Here is a 25,274-nt window from a genome sequence, read left to right on the forward strand (position 1 = left end):
GCTGTCCATTTTCCTCATTTCCATCTTCTTATGCTTTCATTCTATAAGTGTTAGCACCACACTCCATCATTAGTTCATAAGCTCAACAATGGTTCTCATCATGTCCTACCGATTTACAAAACTTGCAATATAGGTTCCTAGGAGTTTGCACATATTTTTGTAACAAATAACAATCTTTTGATCTATGTTCACCTCTAGTTTTTCATATCTCACACCATAGGCTGGATCCAACATTCAAAGGATTTAGTGCTCCACTAGCCATGTAATTTCTGAAGAGAGGGCATTGTTCTTTAGAGTGGCCTTTTGATTTGCACTTTGTACACCACACTTCTTCTCTGACTTCTTTTCTTTTCTTCATATCTTGTAACTGCAAAGTCAAATTTTCTAGCTAACTCTGAATCTGTTGCATACTTGCATTGGTATCTCCTATAGGTGAAGCTCCTAATTTCGTCGCCGAATCTAGAGGTTTGGCTTGAGTTTGTATCTTTTGTTGTGTCAAAGGCAATCTGATATGTGGCAGCAACGCAACTATGAACCATTCCTTATGTTGTTGCAAAGCTATGTCAAAACTCACCTGATCCAATAATACCTTGAATCTCTGGTCGAATTCCCAAACAGACTCAGTAGGCCTTTGTTTGATTTCTTTTAATTCTGTGATACACTGCGATTCAAACTTCAGTTTCTTGAATTCTTTTACCAGCAATGTTTTAATATCTGTGAATGATCTGATTTGATTGCTTGAATAATTCAGGTACCATGTCAAATCTCTATCCCAGGATGTCATGGCAAGCTGCACCTTCTTTATATTTTCATCATAGACCTGCTTCGCTGTTCATACTGCTTCGCATAAAAACCAAAATTGTTCCGGATCTTCTGATCCAATTCCTTTAAAAACAGGTAGCTTAATATCATCGACCATATTTGTTCTTAGAGGGGGAGGGGGATGGGGAGGGGGATTCGTAAGGGGAGGGGGATGGGGGGTAGGGGGATGGGGAAAACCAAAAGCACCCTGATTATTACTTGATTCTGGCTTCGGTGAACTTTCAGGCTGGAAGGGTGAATATTGTGGAGTTACTTCGAGGTTTTCAAGGAGGCTTTCTTCACTTTCAGATTCACTCAAAAGAGGGCTATAGTCAGTTTCTATGAAAGTATTTGGATCTTGGCCATGAGATCTCTTTCTAGTGTCTATTCTATATATTTTTCCACTTCGCGTTGTTCCAGTCTCTTCTTCGGATCTTCTCCCAAACATAAGTAAACTAATAATCTGACTGCATTCATAAAACTCCCTTTTCACACAAAATCATCTTAATCCATAGTTTTATAGATCTCAAGTACTTACCTCGCGGTCCTTTGAAAAAATTTCATTCTGTTTCGCTGCAGGACATTGTCATGTCTACCGCGAACTCAATAATGAATCCTCCAAAGATGCTATCAATCCATAAATCAACAACTCTTGAAATCCTATTATCTGTGTTCTTGAGTCGCTGTATCAGTTCAGGAGTCCACTCCTTAGGTTCAGCTCTTTTAAAACAATCCTTTATTTCGGTCAACCTTGATATCCACTTGTACAACTCAACATGAAACAAAACAAATAAAATTTCGTATTGATATTTGAAAATAAACATCTGTAACCACTTTTTAGATGACAGACGAGGGTTTCTATTCTCTTGATCTACAAATTATCGTTCCTTCTGTTCTACCCAATCTTGGATTTATTTCTTCAATGAATGCCACATAAACATATCCCTCAAACAAATCCCAGTCCTAACAACAGAACCATTTGTTGGCTTTAGGTTGTGCTGACCCAGGTTTGATTCTTTACTGTGCACCAAAAAAACCCTCAATCATTGGCCCTTTCGGCAATGACCTGCAAGCATATCGCAATCTCACCCGAAGTGACTATGGGAGGATGTAGAACCAGGTTTCTACAACCTTGAGGGATGATGCGATGTGGTATTTTTCTATTCTTTTATCTTTAACATTCATAAGTTACTTCACATTCATACATTACTTCACCACATTACATTCATCACTTAAAACATATCATATACATCCATAAAACTTCACTATACTAAAATAAAGTGAAATTGTAATAAACTGCTATGCTACAACATATAATAAGCAAATAAACACATGAAGACATATTTTACCATGGTTCATCCCAATGTGGGACTACGTCCACAAGAACTATTGCTTATAATAGAGAATTTATATAACAAATAGTTCTTGGCCTGCGCACTCAGCTGCAGGGAATCCACACGCTCATCTGTAGACTTAGGCCTCTGCTCACTGAGCTGCAAAGCCTTGGTTTCCTTCCAAAGTACAAATCAACAAGATTCAACATAACACATATCTGGATCATAAGGTGATTCTTCTCTTTATTATTTGACCCTATTATATACTATTACATTGAGGGCCCATCCTTACAATACCATGGTCCACATACCATGGTCGCCTCAAAACAAGTAGCTAAAACCATTTATCATTTACAAAATAGTATTCTTTTTACAAAAAGGGAGGGGCTTCGACTCGTTCTGAAGCCCATATACCATGTGGTATATCAACTACACGGTCCACTTTAGTGCTCCATTTCTCTATTGCTCAGTCCACTTCACGCTCCATTGCATCCTTTACTTCACACTCCGCTCCCCAAAATGCTGAGTCTTCGTCAAAATCTAGGCCAAGTTGGGATGCGCCAAATAAGTTTTGAACAAGAATAAATATTAGGACATAGCATATAGACACACAGACGTTGTTGAAATAGTCCTGGAGAATTATGGGTAGTTGGCCTGTAGTCAAGCCCTAAAAATACGGAACAGACTTCGTGGATGCATGAACAAAACTGAGAAAATTCTACTCAATCACACGGAGGATGGGTTGTGTGTGGAACTGGAGGCCTTTGGTCACATAGAATGGTCTTCATTCATGTGGATGAGCAGTAAAGCTAGTTTAGAAGTGGTTCCAACTCAAAGAAAAGGTCACCAAGGGAAATTGTTTGACATCTGGGTGATTGTGTGTCTCTGGGTGATGCAATAATTTTTGGACAAGTGGACCCCATTTCCATAACTAAATCTTGGAGGTTGGGTCTTGGATAGTAACTCTCAGCTCATCTTTACCCTGGTAAGCTTGTAAAAGTGGGTAAATGTGGGGTGGGGTGTTACTGAGTGGTATTAGAGTTGGTTCACAACACTAGACCTTAGGGTAAATGTAGATTGTTATGCATGCATGTCAGTTGCTTATATGTTTACCATGCATGCATGTCAATTGCATATATGTTTACCATGCATGCATGTCATTTATTTATTTTTATTTCTATTATATCCATGTACATGATATGTTTGTGATGTTATTATGTATCGTGCTAATCTGGATTGACCCGTGTAGATGTAATAATCTCGCCAATAGTAAATTGAGGTATGTTTTGATTATGCCTTTTATTTTATCTGACAATGGTATGTTGCAGGAAATAGAAGGCTAAGAGATGAAGAGAAGAATGGTTGAGTATAGTTCATATGACTCCCCATATAGGCTAGAAGAGAAATCAATGAGATGGGAGAGATTAATTGAGCAATAGGGAGAGGGGGGCTCTCCTGATTTAGCATATACATTAAGAACCCTAAAGGCAGGGATTAAAAGATATAAAGATGATAACGAGCGGTTGATTGAAGCCCAGGAAAGGATTACAAAAGCTCAAGAGAAGAAAGATGAAGTTAGTGTAGTCATCCTTCAAAGCCTTTCAGATTTATGGAAGCATGGACAACTGGGGACCAGTCATGGAGATAGGCAGGAAGAAAAGACTAATGGTGTAGATGGAAGTAGGTATTAGAAAAGGTACATGATGGATAGGGATGATTCAGTAAAGAGTGGTAGAATCTTGGATACACTTGAGAGGAGGGCTAGTATTCACGGACCTTATTCTAGTTGTACCTCTAGGAGACATCACCGCCAACATCAGTATAGCAGGAGTTAAAAGGGGTATTTTCCAGAAGAATTCAAGAAAGCCAAGACTCCTACTTTTGATGGTGAGATGAACAAATCAAAAGATGCAGAAGCATGGTTGCTTGGAATGAGGAATTTTTTTATAATTCATGATAACTCAGAGAATTTGAAAGCCAAGATAACTACTTTTAGTCTCAAAGGAAAAAAAATATCTAGTGGGAAGATGTTAAACATGTCATATGCATCAGGGAAGAGGAGTTGAATTGGGAAGAATTTGAAAGACCCTTCAGAAATAAGTACCTATCTGAGAATTATTATGATGCAAAGGACAAGGAATTCTATGAGCTCAGGATGGGTTCCATGTCATATGAAGAATATTAAACCAGATTTATGGAGCTATTGAAATATGCGCCATATCTAAAGGATGAGAAAGTAAAGATCCAAATGTTCATTAGTGGATTTCCATTATCATTCAAAGAACTAATTGAGTTTGATGATCCTTAGTAATTGGAGGAAGCTATCAGGAAGTTGAAGCATTGCTTTGAATAGTTAAAGTGCAACATTGAGTTCAAGAGTGACTAGAAAGTAGTGAAGCCTAAAGTAAAATGGCCCAAGAAGCGAGGAATATCTAAGGATGTAGGCAAGAAGGAAAATGTGGCCCCACATAAGAAATCCAATGCAATGAGAAAGGATGTGGGTCTCAACTTGTGGAGCGGAAGAATAAAGGTAATGGTAGAGAACCATTGAAGTGTTGGATTTGTGGTATAGATCATCGCAACAAGGATTTCCCATTGTATCAGGGTGGAAGACCTCAGAATAATGCTTAGGAGGTGCAAACAGTTGGGGATGTAGGCCAGAGCATTCCTCAGATCTATGCAACAGTTAATAATAGGTAAGTAGAACACCAGGCATCCCTTATCGAGATGGAAGGTAAGCTTTGTGATCAGTTTGTTTCTATTTTGATTGATGGAGGATCAAATTACAACTATATTAGTCCTAAACTGGTGGATCAATGTCGTTTGGATAAGAAAGTGCATGCAAAAACTTGGTTGGTTTAGTTGGCTATAGGGACAAAGAGAAGAGTTCATCATTGGGTGAAGTCTTGTGCATTGAGTTTAATGGCATGCCTACAACAACAACCCTGAATTTGCTTCCTTTGGGTGCATATAACATACTTTTGGGCATGGATTTTCTATTTATTCACTGGACCAAGGTAAATTGCTATGAGAAGGCCATTGAGGGCCTAGATGAAGACAGAGAAAATAGAGTCTTGTAGGAAAAGAAGAAGCCTGCGTTAGTGAGGATGGTTACATGCATGCAAGCTAAGTACATCTACAGGAAAGGATATTTATTGTTTGCGGTACGAGTTTCCAGTGATAAAGGGAAGGATGATGAGGATGGTGAAGTCTTGAGGAGGTATCCTATTTTGTAGTATTTTTAGGGTGTGTTTTTTGTAGAGATTCCAGAGCTTCCTCCTCATAGAGAGGTGGATTTCTCTATTAAGTTGATGCCAGGATTAACACTAGCATCTAAGGCACCATAAAAGATGAGTACTCCTGAGTTGGTGGAACTGAATTCATAGCTTAAAGAGATGCTTGATAAGGGATAGATAAAGCAAATTTTATCTCCTTAGGATGCACCTGTATTGTTTATAAAGAATAAGGATGATACTCTCAGATTATGCGTTGATTACATGAAGCTAAACAAGATAACCATCAAAAAATAGGTATCCGTTGCCTTAGATTGGTGATTTTTTTGATTAGCTGAAGGGAGTTACCGTATTTTTTAAGATTGATTTGAGATCAGGATATCATCAGGTGCACATAAAAGAAGAATACATCCATAATACTACATTTCGTACAAGGTATGGGCACTATGAGTTTGTGGTGTTTCCTTTTGGTCTTACCAATGCTCCAATCACCTTTGTGTGTATGATGAACAATGTTTTGCATCCTTAACTGGATAAGTTTGTGATAGTATTTTTTTATGATATATTTCTCTATTCAAAGAATGAGCAAGAGCATGTAGAGCACCTGGAAATAATATTGAGATTGTTGAGAGAGCATAACTTGTATGCCAATCTCAACAACTGTATCTTATTTCAGTCTCAAATTCATTACTTGGGACATGTTGTTTGCAAGGAGGGGATAGAATTGGATCCAGAAAACATTAAGGCTATCATGGAGTGGCCAACTTTGAAGAATGTGAATGAGGTCAAGTCATTCATGGGACTAGCAAGTTATTACAGGAGGTTCATCAGAAAATTATCCAAGATTGGTTATCCTATCACATCCTTTCAGACGAAAGGAAAGAAGTTTGAATGGATTGATGAGTGTGCAAATAGTTTTGATCAGTTGAAACAATTGCTTACCAATGACCCGGTTTTGAGGATTACAGACCCTGATAAGGACTTTGTGGTTTGTATAGATGCTTACAATGAAGGACTGGATGGATTCCTAATGCAGTAAGGGCAGGTGGTTTTCTATGAATCATGAAAGCTAAATGAGCATGAAAAAAACTATGTGATTCATGATCTTGAATTGACAACTATCATTCATGCATTGAAGATGTGGAGACATTATCTCCTTGGCAGGAGGTTCGTTTTGATGAGTGATCATAGTGGACTGAGGTACTTGTTTGACCAACCTAATTTGATTGTAAGGAAAGCAAGATGGTTTTATACTCTCAGTAATTTTGATTTTGAAATAAGATACATCAAAGGAAAGGAGAACCAAGTTACAGATCCTCTTAGTAGGAGAGTGTAGGTGAATCATATTTCTGTTGTGAGCTCTTATGGAACAAATTTGAAAGAGATGATATTTCATGCAATACAACATGATGAGAGGTACAAAAAACTGAAGAAAATATTTCAGTAACAAGGTGAGGGTGATAACGGTGAGGAGTATCACCTCACAACAGATGGATTGGTTAGATTTAGGATCAAGATCTATGTACATGACATTAGTGAATTGAAGAAGCTTATTTTGAGAGAGTTTCATGTAAATTTGTATTTAGGCCACCCAGGATATTATAAGAATTTTAAAATTATCAAGAAGTTCTACTATTGGCCTAATTTAAAGAAAGAGGTGGTTGAATTTGTTGCTAAGTGCTTGGACTGTCAATAGGTGAAAGCTGAATGCAAGCATCCAGCTAGTTTGTTGTAGCCTATTCTGATTCCAGAATGGAAATGGGAGGTTATTTCCATGGATTTCATTACAAGATTTCCAAGGACATCAAGGCAACATGAATCCATCATGGTTGTGGTTGACAAGTTGAGCAAGGTAGCTCACTTCGTTGCAGTAAAGTCTACTAACTGAGCTAGTGAAGTGGATCAAATATTCATTAAGGAGATAGTGAGATTGCATGGTGTTCCCAAGATGAGTATAATAGATAGAGATGCCAAGTTCATTTCCAAGTTTTGGAAGGAGTTGTTTGCAGCCTTGGGGACAGAGTTAGCCTTCAGTACAACTTATCATCTACAAATAGATGGAGAGACAATGAGAATCAACAAGATCCTTGAGGATGTATGCCATGCATCAATAAAGGAGGTGGGAGGAGCATCTTCCACTGGCATAGTTTGCTTATAATAATGGATATTAGGAATCCTTGAAGATGAGTCTATTTGAGGCTCTCTATGGGAGGAGTTGTAATACTCCTATACCTGGAGTGATATAGTGAGCAGGGTGTTGATTGGATCAGATACGTTGAGAGAGATGGAGCAGGAGATGCAGGTTATGAGAAAGAATTTGAAGGAAACACATGATAGGGAGAAGAGCTATGCATATCAACAGAGGGTATTCAAGGAGTTTTGGGTTGGAGAGCATGTATACTTGCATATCAAGCCCAAGACGAGTTCCTTGAAGATTGGATAATGTGCCAAGTTGGCACCTCAATATTGTGGGACTTTTGTGATCGTTGAGAGGATTGTACCAGTGGCCTACAAACTTGCTTTTCCTCCATCAGTGAAAATCTATGATGTTTTTCATGTTTCTCTTCTTAGAAGATATGTATGGGATGTTGATCATGTGATTGATTGGTTTACATTGCACGTGAACCTAGAAGGAGTGTTCCAGCCAAAGACTTAATGCATCCTACAACAGAAGAAGCTCATGCTCCAAAACCGAGAAATAGAGCAAGTTAAAGTACAATTGAAACACTTTGGGCCTGATGAATCTACATGGGAGATGGATGATCAAAAACACGCATTATATCCTTATTTATTTTCTAGTTGAAGCAAATGTGCTTGGTATATGTACATATATATCTGTGTGTATGTGTGTGTGTGCGTGTATGTGTGTATGTAATTGTAAATTCTGTATCGAGCTATGTTTATAAAGATCCAATAAGCAGTATGTCATTGTAAATATTGCATAGAGATGTGTTTATAAAGCTCCATAAGCAGTATGTTGTCATGTTTTGAACAATTTTGTTTGTCATAAGTTTCATATAACACTGAGGACGGTGTTCCCCCAAGGGGGAGGGGTTTGTAACAACCCTGGGTTAAGTTTCCATGTAAATAAATATAACCAAGATAATGGGAAACATATTCCAAGATGAATGAGGGAAAAAAAATTACATTGGGATCCAATTGTGGTTAATTATTTATTTATTGGATATGGAAATTGGCATTGGCACTGGAAAGAGGAAAAATGCAATAAATGGTAAATTATTTATTACAGGCTAGCAAGAATAGGTGGCAAAGTGCAAAAGAAATAAAGGAAAATGAAAGAAATTCCACTTTAGCAAATGGGGAAGAGGAAGAGACAAGAAAAGGAAAAAATGGTAAACTAATATGCATGCAAGGGAAAATGAAGGAAAAAGGAAAAACAAGAAAAGAATTTGGAGAGACATCATTCTAACATTCACTTTTGGGGAAAAAAAAGAGAGAACACTACAAAAAAGGAGAGATAGCACTTTGGGAGCACTTGTACACAAGGAAGATACAAGAAATGAACAAGTAAGGAGCACAGAGGAATTGGATTAGCATAAGGCAAGGGAAAAAATCAAGCGAAGAAAAGAGAAACCAACACAAGGACTTTTGCAGGTAACAATGTGAATGCTGATTTATCTTGCTGGGATTATGATGCATGGTTTATGAATTGGTTTTTTTATTATTTTGCTGTCATTAGAATGGGCATTTGCCTAGATTGACAATTATGTACAACCTTTCCTATGCCATTTCCTGGATAGCCATGATATAATGGATTCCTATTTTGGTTGAGCTTTGGATTGTCGGTAGATTTTGGATCCTAGTTGAGGTGGTGTCAAGAAAATCCCAAGGGTTTGGGGTGGAGATGGTTTTCTCCAGGAAGCTCTTGACAGGTTGGTAGAGACAAGAAAATTCCTCTAGGTATGGTGAAGAAATTCTAAGGCATCCAAGATTGTATTGGTTTTGGTGATTTCTAGACCCAATATTGGGTGAAATCACCATGATATGAGGGTGGAGGTGGTTTCCTCCGGATTCCCTATATGGTTATGTTTTGGTTTATCCCATCTGATCTCACATTCATGCTTGGAATATGTCACAGGGTTGATTGGCTAGAAGAAATATTTGGTTCAACCCAATCTACAGTTGGGTGTTACATGGAAGTCCCTGACTCGATTGGCACCATGCTTATGTTATTTTGTGTTATTCGTTAATGATATTAATGAGCACAACTTCTATTTTACAATATGTCTGGTTTGTGATGGTTGCATTATGGTTAAATTCTGGATATGTGCATGGTATATCTCTTATGATGTGAAGGTCCCTTGTTATAGATCTTGCTCATGGTTGATAGGTTCTTGAATGTTTTATATGGATGCATGTGCTAATCTTTGTTGCTACAACTAAGTCTGATAGGGCAGTAAGCCTTCTTGATGAACACCTAAAGAAACTAATGAAATAATGAACATATTATGCATTCATGATCTATAGGTACTATGTTTACAAAGTGTTTGTCTAAATAATTCACATGTGTTGGCAAGTTTTAAACAAGAATAGAGGCTAGGATAGAGCATATAGATACACAGACATTGTTGACAAATTTTTGGATAATTCTAGGCACTTGGCCTATAGGCAAGCCCTAAAAATCTGAAACAGAGTCCATAGCCGCATGCATAGAACTGAGAAAATTTGGTTGCAATTGCATGAAGGATGGGTTATGTGTGCAACTCGAGGCCTCCAGCCGCACAAACTGGCCTTCATGCATGCGACTGAGCAATAAATCTAGGTTGGAAGTGGTTCTAGCTCAAAGAAAAGGCCACTTGTGGAAATTATTTGACATTTGGGTGATCATGTGTCTCTGGGTGATGCAGTAGGTTTTGAACAAGTGGACCCCATTTCCATAACTGAATCTTATTGGTTGGGTGATGCATAGTAACTCTCAACTCATGTTTACCATGGTAACCTTGTAAAAGAGGGTAAATGTGGGGTGGGGTGTTACTATGGTATTGGGTCAAATCCCAATGTGTAATCATCCCATAGTTAGTTAATCAATGAAACAAATTGAATCTTCCGCATTTCATGTCTATATATGAATAAAAAATAATGAATTTTCTTAGTTAGGATATTGGATGACACCATTGGGGCTATGGAAACTCACTGGTAGTGGGATGGCGTCTGATTTTGGAAATCATGTTTTGGAAACAAAAAGGGAAATAAAATCCTTGATAACTAGTCTCATGGTTTCAGTTGAACTTTATTTTAAAATGAATGCCATCCTTGTGATCTTAAACTAGTACCATAATTTCTACAATCTTTCAATCAATAACTGTAAGAATGCAATTGTTTTTATATGGGTTTGAAATTCTTCTCTGAAGGCTGAGACATATATTAAAATATGGTAATTATGCCTTGAATCATTATCGTAATTACCCTAATAAAGTGAAATATATAAACAAATGTCTTATATATGATTAATTGTTGAACTCACCAGTCTTTGCATACAGAGATTTCATATGATTAATCTTGGTTTCATTCTTTATGTTGATCAGTTAAAACTTTCAGATGCAAAGCTCTTCATTTTCTTTCTAGTATAGATTAGGGTTTATGTTTTTGCGTTTAAAGCTTCCCTTCCTCCATATTTGCAAAATAATGATTTTGAATTATAAGAATGTTTTATTTCCTTTATAACATAAAACGATGCACCCCCTTGTCAAAATCAAAGATGCATGGTACTAACTTTTTTCCCTTCCTACAATTTTCAGTATGTTATTTTCTTCGAAATCAGTTATGTACGCATGAATCTTATAGAATCTTTGCTAAACTCTCTCAAATTCTGTGTGGATTGAATGGAATCATCTACCTATATCATTGAATAATTGATATGTAATAAATCCAAAGGAAATCAATATACATGTTGTTTAATCTCCATAATACATCAGATGGCAAAGAAAATGTGCTTGCACCTCGTACTCATATAAGACACAAGGATAAACTAAACAAATTAACCAGTAAGTTTTCAGCCTTATCATCCAGCTTGAATATCAATCTTTAACACTGGTAAAAGAAACACCTTCTTCGTAAAATGAAAAACTACAAGGAAAATCATTAATAGGGTTTTTTTTTTACAACACATTAACATTCATGTTTTTAGTTATATGATGGTGTGTTGTAAGTCTTGGTTCTTAATCAACTCCATGCCCAATTTAGAAGGCACCAGGTATGTCGTTCTTGCTACCTCACATGGAGGCACCATCCCCAGTAGGAGCTAGATGTTGTCACCAAATCCAACCCTCGTAAAAAAACTGGGCTACCTTTGTGGATTCTTTCACACACAAGCTTTTTCCCATTTTGGTTGGCCTTACTCAACTTCATAGAATCATATTTCAATCCTTATAGCTTAACTTTAGTCATACAAAAGGCAAATCAATGAAATTAATTAGAACAAATTTAAATGGAGTTAATGACATAAGTCACGTTGTTCAAAGAATGTCACATGTCCATAAAGCGAGTGTATTATTTTTTCAATCTTATTAATCATATATAAATAAAAACACAAACAATTAAAAGATTAACATCATTAACTAGCTCATATAACTAAACATAATTAAGAAATTATTACCATAACTAAGAACTCCACAAAAGTGGGAAAGTTGTTCAAAAAAAGGGGAAATTAAATATACAAATTAATTGCTTCTTATATAAATATTTTAATACCCCTATATTTAAGAGAGTTGACTTCCCTAAAGAATGTATGTATATTTGCAATAAATATTGTAAAATGAAATTTACCAAAAATTAAAATCCCTATTTTTACCTCATATGATCTTACCATTTAGTTCTAACCTTCACCTTTATATTCGAAAATCTAAGTCTTAGGATTTATCCACCCAAAATACCATTATATATATAGTTGAGTCTATATATTGTACATGTATTATCTCGTCTCTCAAAGGTTTACATTTAACCTTATTAAAATAATGTTATTCGCCTGAATCCACTCGTGTGGATGTCATCGGGTAATAAAAAGGGAGTTTAATTCACCGCTAAATTCACAAAAAAAAATCGTCTGATCAAAATGTTTTTGATCTTTAACTCCCGTCGAGTCACCTCTAATTATCCACCGGATATGAGCCTGCACCTTGGTTGGGGATTTTAGGGCTTTCCACACCCAAAATCCATGATGTTTATTTCGAATTCATTAATGTTCTAGTTGATATTTTATTTCAAACTATATTTACTGTGAAGGATTGAATCAAGGGAACGATCTTTGCATAAAATGGAATTTAGGTTTTTGTTCTATTTTCAAGAGATTAAGAAAGGTTTACTACAACAATTAGTGAAGAATACAAGGTATGTATATGTCGTTTCACTCCAGATATTTCTCCTTGAAATGTTTTGAGAAACCATTAATTTATTAAAAAAACATAATGTTTTGAGTATTTCTGTTTCACGAAATATATGTGAGGTAAAAATAACTACATTCACTGTAGTTTATGTATGGTCATAAATATTAAAAGCTAATTTGTGTTTGTGCGATGTATGAAAACTGATTATGAATGGGTTAGAACATAATATAATCAATTCGATGAAGAATTATTAAAGAAGAAACCACCGAGTCTATGCCAAAGAAAAAATTAATTAAAGTTTTCAATTTTTAGTGAGAAATGAAAAGTCTTTTCGAAGATGATTTTTAAAATTAATTTTTGTTTGCATTTAACTAAGTAGTTAAATGATAGTTATAAAAAATAATTATTAAAAATTTTGTACAAAAATCTTTTATTTCTCATTCGAAAAGTGGGGTTAGGTGTCTCTAATAGAAGACACTTGTTGGAAAATGTAACTAGGTTATATCTTCATAATTGTCATTGTACTTATGTCATTATATATTTTATGTAAAATGCAAAAGAAGAAAAAGAAATTTATTTATTTTTTAAGCATGGGTTACATGCTCAAGAATTATTATTTTATTTAGATAAACATGTTCTTCATGCTTCTAGGTTCTGTTGAGTCAAAGAGTCAAAGTCCTATTTGGACCTGTTGTAAATAAAAAGGAAAAATAATTTAATTTGGGTTAAAAGCCCCTCTAGATTCCAAATTGGCCTACCTGTCAAGTCGACCCAGCCACAATGGACATGTCTATTCACACCCCTATGGACAATATAAGTAGAGGTATATTTGAGCTCATTTGGACATATATTCGCTCAATCTGATTTGAAAAATCCCAGATGAAAAGGAAGGCTAAAATTTGAAGTTGATGAAGAATGTATCTTCAAATTTGATTTGTGGAAGATTTGCCCTATTACATCTCTTGTTAGAAATCTATTGCTAGTTTATTTCTAATGAATTTTTCTATGAAGAAGGAGAATTTGACTTGGCATATAGAGGGTTGAAGTCTTTGGTCATGGGTCTTGGATATTTCACATTGATCTAGTTCCATAAGAAGAGAATTTTTTTGGTTCCCCTTAGAGGGGTTTTTTTCCTTAGCTTGGAGCCTATATATAATGTTCTTTTGTTTCATGCGATCTTCATGTTTTGTATGTTTGATAATTGTTTGATGAAGAATAAAAACAAATAAATTAATAAGAAATCAACAAATTTCACAAGCAGTTATTAAAGAAAGGAAAATCTAATCTAATCGTAAAGCTTATCGATTTTCGAACAATGCTTAGGTTTTATAGGCTTGACTGCACCTGATTCATAGGTCATATCATGATATTTTTTGAAATATTTGATTATGCAACCTGAATCTGATATTTTTACACTTCTCTTTCATTTCCAGTTTGTGAACATACGGTGGTTTAATTGGTGGTTTGAATGATTGATTTGAATGATTATTTAAATTGCTTTCTATTATTCAAACCTATCTCTCATCATATACAAATATTATCAGGGGCCGAACTATTGAAGTATTTACTTGATATGCTAATTATGTGGACTTAAAATGCATGACATTGTCAATTTTATTGCAACAGTTCCTGCAAATACCATTTACGTTAGTTATGTGTTTTCTTTGTTTTTATATTATTAATTTTTTAGTTATTTCATATACTTATATCTTCATAACTGTTAACAAGATAATGCATTGACTTGATAAAGGTTGTCTTGTTGTAGCCCATACAATATTGGTTTATTGTCTGATATACATACTATTAGTGGATAATATTATTCTTAACACTTTCCTTTTGCAGGGTAAATGAGGAGTAATAATACATGATATTATGTTGTGATCTAAAATCTCTAATTTACCTGCATTATCCAAGATCTTTTCTTCGGTTGATGTTAACAAAATTTCATTTAAGATCATATAAAAACCATATATGCAAACACTTAAATAAGAAGAAACATAAAAGGAGACCATAAAGACAATGAAAAAAATGTTTGATAACGATGTCCATCCAGTGTGGACTACATCTTTGGGCTCATGAATCCATGAACCACTTCATTCTCTTCTTCAAAGATGCTCTACTTTATAAAGGACATATTTCCCACATCATCAAGTGGCAGTATAATTCCCACGATAGTGGCAACATCGAAGAGATTCTCTCATACACAACACCAAGAGCTAATTCTCATAAGCAAGTGGCCATGTCTCTCCTAAAAAGAGTTGATCTCCTCTGAATGGGATGATCTCTCACAAGCTTGTAGCATAAAATGGACTCTCTCATGAAGTGAAAATAGGTCCCCTTGAATCCTCTATTCATATTAATATCATACTCATCATCATCATACCAGTCTCGCAATTCTGAGACTAATGACTATAAACATGACTACTTTTTGACGTAGTGTCAAAATGGCCTTTTCACAGCACCGCACCACCTCGATTTGCACGCAAATTCTCAAATGATGAAATCCATGCAATGATTTAGATATTGTTGCCTGGCTGTAGCATACAAAGATCACCAAAACCTGCAACATACATTCATCCCTTCACAATATCCAAAAAGAGACAAAAACCATAAATGCATAAAGCTTACATCGGTTCTTGTGCCAAGGAAATCACAGTGTTGCTCAAAACATGGCTAACACATCACCAACACATTCATCTCATCATTTTATGAATTTTGACTATAAACTCGACCACCTTCTGAGGAGTGTAACCTTGCTTCGTGAAGTGTGCCACACAGTCACTGTCAAATGTGAGCTCCAACCACGAGCTTTGAATTCTGCTACTCAAACGACAACATACTCCACACTAACAACTATGTCTCATAATTAAACAAATTTAGAGTATAAACATGACCACCTTCTGACATATGCAAGGCTTCCTCGAATTTCATGCCAAGAATTTAATGACACATGTGGGCTTCTGCCAAAATCCCTTAGATCCACTACTCAGATCACCATTCTAAATGCACCATTGAATTCCTTGTGAAATTCTGAGTCAACTAAGTATAAACATCATATGATTATGTAACCATCATTGCAAGATCCATCATGTCATAAAAATGTGCAATAAATGCTTCTGCATTGAAAAATGTGTCACCTCAAAATCCGTGCCTGTCACCACCTTGAAATGCATGCAATGCTGGCTAGGCGCAGGTCCTGTCCTCCTTGTTTTGTGCATTGGGTCGCTGTTTTGTGAGCTCCTTCCCTTTCCATACGAATTTAATGAGTTTTAATAAATATATGTTGGGTATATTTCACAAAGCCCTTCATTGGCATCATGGTTGGCACATTGTATATAAAGTATTTGTTAATTGGGGAGGTCCCAGGGTCAAACCCTAATCCTCCCTTTATATAACAAATAACATAATATGCATATGTTGCTTAACACCAAACTTTTCAACGATTTGAATCAAACTGTTTGAAACTTTGACCTTGTCCAGACGTTAACCTTACTAGATGTCCATGGGTTGGATGGGCCCACATGGTTTCCAACTGGGTGCCACATGGCACCATTCAATTAGGTCACATGGTGCCCACCCATTTGCCCATGTGTGTGCCTAGTCATATATGTCCCACCGAATATTATGCTTAGTGGGGCTTCACATCATGACACAAGGAACTATTGGTGTCATGTGGAACCTCCAAGCGTGCCAACTTGGCATTGTCTAGCTGGGCCATGCGGCCTTTTCTGGTAGTGCCACGTGGTGTGTTAATGCAAAATTTTCACTGTTGCCATGAAACTCCAGATGGGCATAACTTTCACATACATAGTCGGATTGAGACATCGTTTGCATCGTTGGAAAGCTTGTGATGAAATATTCGATTTGTTCTAGGTTTCATTAAGATTAAATAATTTAATTTTTGAGCCATGATGGATCCACCTGGATCATTCCTCCCCACTAAAGGAATTTTGGCCCTCCAAAAGTATAAACAATACTGAAATCCTGATTTGCATAAAAATGTCTCTAACATGCTACCTTCCCTTTACTTCACCTTTGTACTTCAGAACTTAAAATGATGATGTCGACACTTGTATCCATATGCAAATCTATAGATGCCAATACATGTCCAACTTGCAAGATCCCAAACAAGCTGGCCATATTTGCCAAGAATTTACAAAACACTCATGGTCAATTTTTACAATAGAAACCATAACCCATGTTATCCAACTAAAGGCCAAAATATCACTATGTTGCATATACAAGTGATGTTATACATTTAATCACTTTTACAACATTTTCGCAGCACGTGATTTACAATGGTGGCCATGTTCAACTACATAAAAAGGCTGCCCATCTCTTACTTAACCATGTTAATGAGATTTCTTGTAGTTGGCTTCCTTGCTGAACTACTTCATCAGTTAGTTCATTCACAAGTTCTTTTACATGCTCCTTGTCCTTCTTTGGGTGTGGCTTTAGATGGCGCTTCCAATAGGTGGCTCTCAAATGTCCACCCTTGTTGCAATGGTTCTTCTTCCTCCAAACTTTCTTCACCTTCTTTGAAAGATTATCTCTAGCGTGAATTTGGCGAGGAGAGCTTTCCTTAGCTCTTCCTTTGAAATTTTCACCTCCCTTTGGAGATGACCTACAACCACGATTGCTAGAATGGTGTGATGTAGTCTTAGCATGCATTGATTCAGACTCCCTTGCTTCTGCCAATGATAGTGAGCATGCGACTTTGGAGTGTCTTTCCAATGCACCAAAATCATCAACATAATAAGAACATGATAGTAAATAATCATCGACATTGTTTACCTCAGTTTCTGATTCTAGAGTGAGTGATGATGGCTTTTCTAAGCCTTCTCTACACCTCAACTTTTCCAAGGCCTCTTTTGTGGCCTGTAACTAAAGCTACAGTCTTTGCTTCTCATAACAATCTCGTAATTCAACATTCTTTGCTTGAATTATCTAGTGATGGTGATTTGAATAATGAGAAGAAGAAGAAGAATATTCACTTGAAGATGGAGATGGAGGTTCTCCTTCATTTACCGAAGCATTATCATTTTCTTTCTCTTTCTTCTCCTTCTCACAATATGCAAACAATTTATCTACGATGTCTTCCACCCTATAGAAAGCTTGATGGAAAGCTTTGTTATTCACCATTTTCCTTCTTCGCGTTGCACGTCCAATCTCTGGTTATTATTCACACTCGCAATTCACATCAACAAGAAGACTGCTATGATACTTAACCTACTCTAGAATCTATAATTTTCTAGCAGTATCCAAGATATTTTCTTCAATTAATGTTAACATAATTACATGTAAGGGCATGTAAAAATGATATATGTAAACACTTAAAGAAGAAGCAACATAAAAGGAGACCATAAAGAAAAAGCACACAATGTTTTATAATGGAGTTTGTCTAGTGTGGATTACATCTTCGGGCTCATGAATCCATGAACCGATTCATTATCTTCTTCAAAGATGCTCTCCTTTACAAAGGGTTGAATTCCCGCATCATCAAGTGGCAGTAGAATTCCCACAATAGTGGAAACATCGAAGAGATTCTCTCATACACAACACTAAGCACTGATTCTCACAAGCAAGTGGCCATGCCTCTCCCACAAAGAGATGATCTCCTCTAAATGGGTTGATCTCTCACAAGCTTGCAACATAAACTGGACTCTCTCGCATGAAGTGACAAAAGGTCCCCTTTAATCCGCTGTTTAGATTCAAATCATACTCATCATCATCATACTAGTACGTTATTCCGATGAAGTGTCAAAATGGCCTTTTCTCAGCGCGACACCACCTTGGCTTGTGTGTAAAGGATCAAATGATGAATTTCCTACTATGATTTAGATAATGTTTCCTTGATGCAACATACAAAGGTCACCAAAACTTGCAATATAAATTCATCCCTTCACAATATCCAAAAAAAGACGAAAACCATAAATGCATAAAGTTTACATCAGTTCTCGTGCCAAGGTGATCACAATGTTGTTCAAAACATGGCTAACACATCACCGACACCTTTGTATCATTATTTTGTGAATATTTAGTATAAATACGACCACCTTTTGAGGAGTGTAACCTTGCCTCGTGAAGTGTTCCACAAAGTCACTGTCAAATGTGAGATCCAACCATGAGCTTTGAATTCTGCTGCTCAAATTGCAACATACTCCACATCATCAACTTCATCTCAGAATTCTACAACTTTAGAGTATAAACATGAACACATTTTGACATGTGCAAGGTCACCTCAAAGTTCATACCAAAAATTTAATGGTACATGTAGGTTTTTGCCATAAGCCCTTAAATCCATTAGTCAAATCACCATTGTGACTACACCATTGAACTCCTTGCGAAATTATGAGTAAAATGAGTATAATCATCAAATGGTTATGTAACCATCACTGTAAGACTCCCGTGTCATAACAATGTGAAATAAATGCTTATGTATTGAAAATTGCACTGCCTCAAAAACTGTGCCTATGACTAGGAATGTGGCCACCACCTTGAATATGCGTGCCATGCTCACTCGACACAGATCCCATCCTCCTCATTCTTTACATTGGATTGTTATTCTGTAGGCTCCTCCCCTTACCATATGAATACATTGAGTTTTAATAAATAAATGTTAGGTATATTTCACAAAGCCCTTTGTTGGAATCATGGTTGGCACATTGTATATAAAGTATTTGTTGGTTAGGGAGGTCCTAAGGTCAAACTTGCAAGCCTCCCACTTATTTGTTTTATATATAACAAACAACATAATATGCACACCTTGGTTAACACCAAACCATTCAATTCTTTGACCCAAAATTTTCGACACTTTGAATTTGTCCACATGTTAACCTTGCTAGGTGTTCGTGTGTTGGATAGGCCCATCTTGCTGCCAACTAGGTGCCACGTGGCACCATTAGATTAGTCCACGTGGTGCCCACCCATTGGCCTAGTCACCTGTGTCCCACTAAATGTTATGATCCATGGGGCTCCACATCATGATAAGTGGCACTCTTGGTGCCATGTGGCACCTCTTGGGTGTGCCATGTGGTGCTGCCTGGTTGGGTCACATCGCTTCTTCTGGAGGTGCCACGTGGTCTATCAATGCAAACTTTTTACTGTTTCCATAAAACTTCAGTTGGGCATAACTTTCACATACGAAGTCAGATTGAGGCACTGTTTGCACCATTGGAAAGCTTGCGACAAGCTCTTAGATCTTCTTTAGGTTTCATTGAGCCATAATGGATCCACCTCGATCATGTTGTATCATGATTTGTATTATGATAAGTTACCAATGAAATTGATATAAGCATAACTAACCTTTATTTATCTTTCTTTTATCTTTGATTATGTCATTTTTTTGTTTTAAGTTTTGTGAATTATTATTTTATTCTTTCATAGTTAAGGTTTCAATTTTAAATCATTGATTACATGTTGTATGTAATGTTGGCATTATGAGACAAATGTTGTCCTTGATGGCAAATCACACAGATGACAGATCATAGTGCAACAGGTCAGCAGCAAGGATTTGATGATCAGAATACAAGAATGAAGAGAAAATATATATACGCAGGTTCATCGTGACCGAGCCGCGTATACACGTGGGTTAGACGTTACAAAGGCGCATATGCGTATACACGCACTTTCATGCAAGTAAAAGCGCGTATATGTTGGAGAACTTACTTTTGGTCTGTGGTAGTTAGTCCTTGGTATTTGAACCTATGGTTTTGGACCATAGTATCTCGTCAGATGTATTGATCTCAAGTATTGGGTCCATGGTATTGGTTTGTTATGGTTTTGGACCATGGTATTGAGCAAGGCCTAATACTATAAAAGGAGAAGAAGATCATTAGGCGATGGCATGGAAAAGGTCTTGAATATCTAATGAAGGATGAGATCCAGTATGTAGGTTATGGGTTTATGATGCATTGCTTGATCTGAGCTAAGGAGGGATCTCACCAGTTGATGGAGAACAAGATCTAAGGATAGATCGGGATCAAATGGTTTGAAATGAACTATCTCTATATGGTTGATTATGTTTATTCTAGATCTATATACTGACGCGTGTAATGATCTGAACTGGGTATAACTTAAGTTTGAAATCGCTGCAATTCATGATTGAATATTTATAGATATGTACGCGGGTTGGCTTTGGTGAAAGCGCGTATGTACGCGGGTTTGGTTCATTTTAGTAGCGTATACATTTTGAGCTATGATGTTTGAAGTTACAGGTGATTCTGGTTGTTGATGAGTTCTGATGACTGTTTACTGGTGTCAGTATTCTGCATATTCAGATTGGTTGATTGTGTTTAGCTTCAGTATTGATGGATGAGATCTATAATGGATCATGATCAAAATGACTTATCCTTATGTGATTTGATGAACTAGATCTGGCTGCTAACACACGTATTACCTTTGTATATGTAATGATCTGGGTATGTCTGAAGTCAGGAAGTGCAACGAAGTTATGAATAAGTAATTAATGACATATACGCTGGTTCGCTTTGGTGAAGTTGCGTATACACACTGGTTCGGCACTTCCAAGTAGCGTATGCACTCTGATGCATGATTTTGATGATATAGTTGGTTCTGAATATGGTTGCAGAGTTCAGTGTTCTGCTCTGTGTGTTCTGGTGACTGCATTTTGTTGACAAGGTCTCAGTGATTCAGTATTGGGTGATTCATAGATTGATGATGCTAGTATTGATTGTTTTTGTGCTTCAATGATATTGATGGGTCCAGTATGAAAATTGGATGAAACATGGCCTTCAGATTATAGTTTTGTGCTTCAGGAGTATCCAGTCTGAAAATGTATGAAATGTGGTCCCTGGAGGATGAAAGGAGATTGCAGGCCGGCGCCTACATACTAGTACATCAGCTAGTACAAGAGCAAAGGGGGTGGTAGCTCCCTTCTAGTAGCAGCTAGAGAACGAGTGAAGATTGGAGCATTCGGTAGGCAGACACCTACGTACTTGGATCCGCTAGTAAAAGAGCTAAGGGGGTTGTAGCTCCCATCCAGGAGAGTCTGGAAAATGAGAGAGGGTTGTAGCTCTCTGCAGGTAGAAGCCTGCATACTAGTATAAGACTGCACCAGTACAGAACTATTGTAAAATGAAGTTTCTTATTAAAAGAAGATAGAGACGACTTGCAGTAGGTGGTTTTCACCCACTTTGGGTTTCCACCTTATATCATGGTGTTCATGTGTGCTTCTTGTGTGTGATGATCTGTTCTGTTTTACTGCACCTACTTACTATACATATGGTTAATGAAGTTCTGATGCACTAACTAAAGATCAACATTTAATGGATTAACTGAATCATAAGTATTCTGGATATACGCTAGTTGCATTAGACACAGTTGCGTATACACGCGGGTTCCATTAACTGAAGTAGCGTATATGTATCTAAGTATGGAAATGAAAAAGTTTTATTGTTGGAAATAATACTGATTCACCCCCCCCCCCCCTCAGTATTATTTCCAACAATTGGTATCAGAGCAAGTCCTTTGGTAGAAGCTTGATCACTTGAAGGAGATCCGTGGAACTATGGGAAAGAAGCTTAAGAAGAAAGCACCTAAGAAGAAGAAGGCATCTCAGAAGAACTATGACAGTGGGTGTATTGATTGGGGAATATGTGGAAGGAGCACATCAGATTCAGAATCACTTCAGAATGAAGATGAACAAGATCTATCAGGTATGAATTTGTTATCCTCTGGTGATACATCTATTTATCCTCTTAAAGATGATGAATGTGATAGCGAAGCAACTGAATTTGCACTTATGGGTGAGCAAGAAAGATATCAAATAGAGGCAGAATTTAAAAGGCTTACAGACAAAATTAGAGATCAACAAGATCTATTGAACAAAAGGGAATGTGCTTTCAAAGAAGAAGCTACCAAACTAAAAGCTCAACTAGAGGAAGGAAACAAGGTAAGGAAGTTATTCAAGAACAAGGAAGACCAATGTCAAAAGTTGTAGGATGAAGTGACATCATTAAGAAATGAAGTCAATGAAAGGAGCTCAATCATCAAGAAACTCAAAGATAGATCCAGTTATTATGAAAGGCTTGAAGCTATGATCCGCTCACTAAAGGAAGATCTTGAAGAATCAAAGAAGCAGAATAAAGATCTACTCCAAAAACAAGAAAATGAAGTTCTTGAATTGAGGCATCAGTTGGAAGAAGGAAGGAAAGCTGAAGAAGACATGAAGAAGCACTATCGTGAAAAGGAAGAGCATCTTCAGGTTGAGGTAAATATTCTAAATGATAAATTAGAAGAAAAGGATAAGCTCTTACGATTTCACGATAGTACTAAGATCTTGGATGATATTCTTAGTAGTCAAAGGTCTCCTGCTATCAAAATTGGTCTTGGTTTTTATGAATCCACTAAAAGTGAATCTAGCTCACAAGGAGAGGCAAGAAACTCTAATGAGAAATCTGAAATGCATAATGAAGAGATGAGAAGAAAACCCCATCAACAGCCAAGGAAAGAAATTCTTCAAAGGAAATCTTTTACTCCTCCAATGCATAATGTTGAATGTTATGTATGTCATAATCTTGGACATGTTGCAGCTAGATGTAGAAGAAGAATGGTTCAAGATCATCACACAGAAAGATCATCACATTCCAGGTACTTTCAGGGATATTGTTTTTCTTGCAATATGTTTGGTCACAAAGCTGTTGATTGCTACAGAAGGAATATGAAACATGTAAGATGCTATGCATGTAACAAGCTTGGACATAGAGCAAAGGAATGCAGGAACAAAGTACAGGGACCATACCAAAAGGAGAAAACATCATCATGCTTGAAGATATGGAAGAAGAAGGAAGTACAGTCAGAAAGATGTGGCACAGCACAATATACTCAGACACAGCACAGCACAGACATAACAGACTCAGGGGGAGCTAAAAGTGTAAAACTTCAGTGTCCTAAATCTCATACGCAAGTTTCATAAAGGGAAGTCGCGTATATACGCGATTTAGACACTGCACAGTCGCGTATATGTCAGTCTGAGGAAAAGCAGTGGGGACAGGCTCAGAAAAAGGGTTTGATATGATTCAGTCCATTATTTGCTCTATTGGTTAATAGTTACAGTCTGTTGAGGATGTGTGGAAATGTCTTGATACTTGTAAGATGTTTAGAAGTGTTTTGATCCTAACTTGATGATGATGATGTCTTGATGCTTATTGCTGATATATGCATGATCAGATCTAACAGTAAATAGATGGCACAGGTTGAGGGGGAGCATATGCCTTTAATAATGCATTGTTGGCATTATGGTTAATAGTCCTTGGTGATGATGCTTATATGGCTAAATGATATATCTTGCTATGATGTGGTTATGAGTTGTCCATGATAAAATCTCATATGATTCTTGGGGTTACATAGTTGATGTTCAGATCATATTTGTGGATTGATTCTTAGATGGTGCATATATGATGCTTACATGGTGATCTTCATAAGGATAAGGAGAAGTACAAATCTTGAATACACAACTTCATTACTTGATGATGAGTCTCTCATATGCTGCTATCGTCATATGCATAAAGATCATATAATACAGTTATGATGCAGGATTCCTATAGTTCTTGGTGCTCATATAAAGCCTTGACAAAATATCTTGAGCTCAAGATACATAGTGCTGGATACATGAATGATTACTCAAAGTTGCATTGTTGGAGACATGATGATGATGAGTTCTTACCTATATGTTGATAGGTTGATACTTACATATGTTGATTGATGCAGATATTCCCAAGTGATGATACATGGATGATCGTGTTGATAAGATGGCTATGGTGTTTTACACATATGATATAATGTGAATGATTTTATGATGATGAGTTGATATCTATATGCAGACATATCTTGTCATAGGATATTTACAGGTTGCTGATCTGGAAATGGTTGTACAAGCTTAATAAGGAGTATCCACGTATATACGCTTGTTTCTGTGGATATAGACGCGTATATGTTAATTTGAAGGAAATCAGTGGGCCAAACTCAGAATGAGAAGAGTCTGATATGGGCCTAACAGAAACCATCTGGCACAGATGGAACAGACACAGAGGGAGAACATGATTGATGGTCTAGATGTTGTTGACAGATGCTTATAGAGTAGATCATACATTGTGTATGATGACTATCATGGTCTTATCTAGATATTTGGTCTCATGCAAAGGTCATATCAAGACTCATGATGTAATAGTGTGTCTCTATCTATTGTAGTCATTTGATCACATGATGTAATTTGTAACCCCTTTATGCATAAGAAGGATGATGAAATATTTCAGTCATATCAAGGTCATGTAACGGCCTATGTTGGTTTCCCCACTATGCCTGGGATGGATGATGTAATGTTCTTGTTTTATCATGTATCCCCACTTGGTTGGGTGGATGAATTAATATTGGTATATCCCCACTAGGATGGGAGATGGATGTATGTATGAGTCTTTGGTGATAGGAAGGTCATTTATGATAGAATCATGTTCTTTCCTGTAGAACATCTTTTTGCATACCTTGCTTACAGTCAGGGGGAGCATGAACAACACACTTCAGCAGAGCAGAGACTTCAGCATGTA

Source organism: Pinus tabuliformis, chromosome 6, assembly GCF_031772625.1.
Source record: "Pinus tabuliformis cultivar Carrire ecotype Pingquan chromosome 6, CPIR1, whole genome shotgun sequence".
Classification (NCBI taxonomy): domain Eukaryota; kingdom Viridiplantae; phylum Streptophyta; class Pinopsida; order Pinales; family Pinaceae; genus Pinus; species Pinus tabuliformis.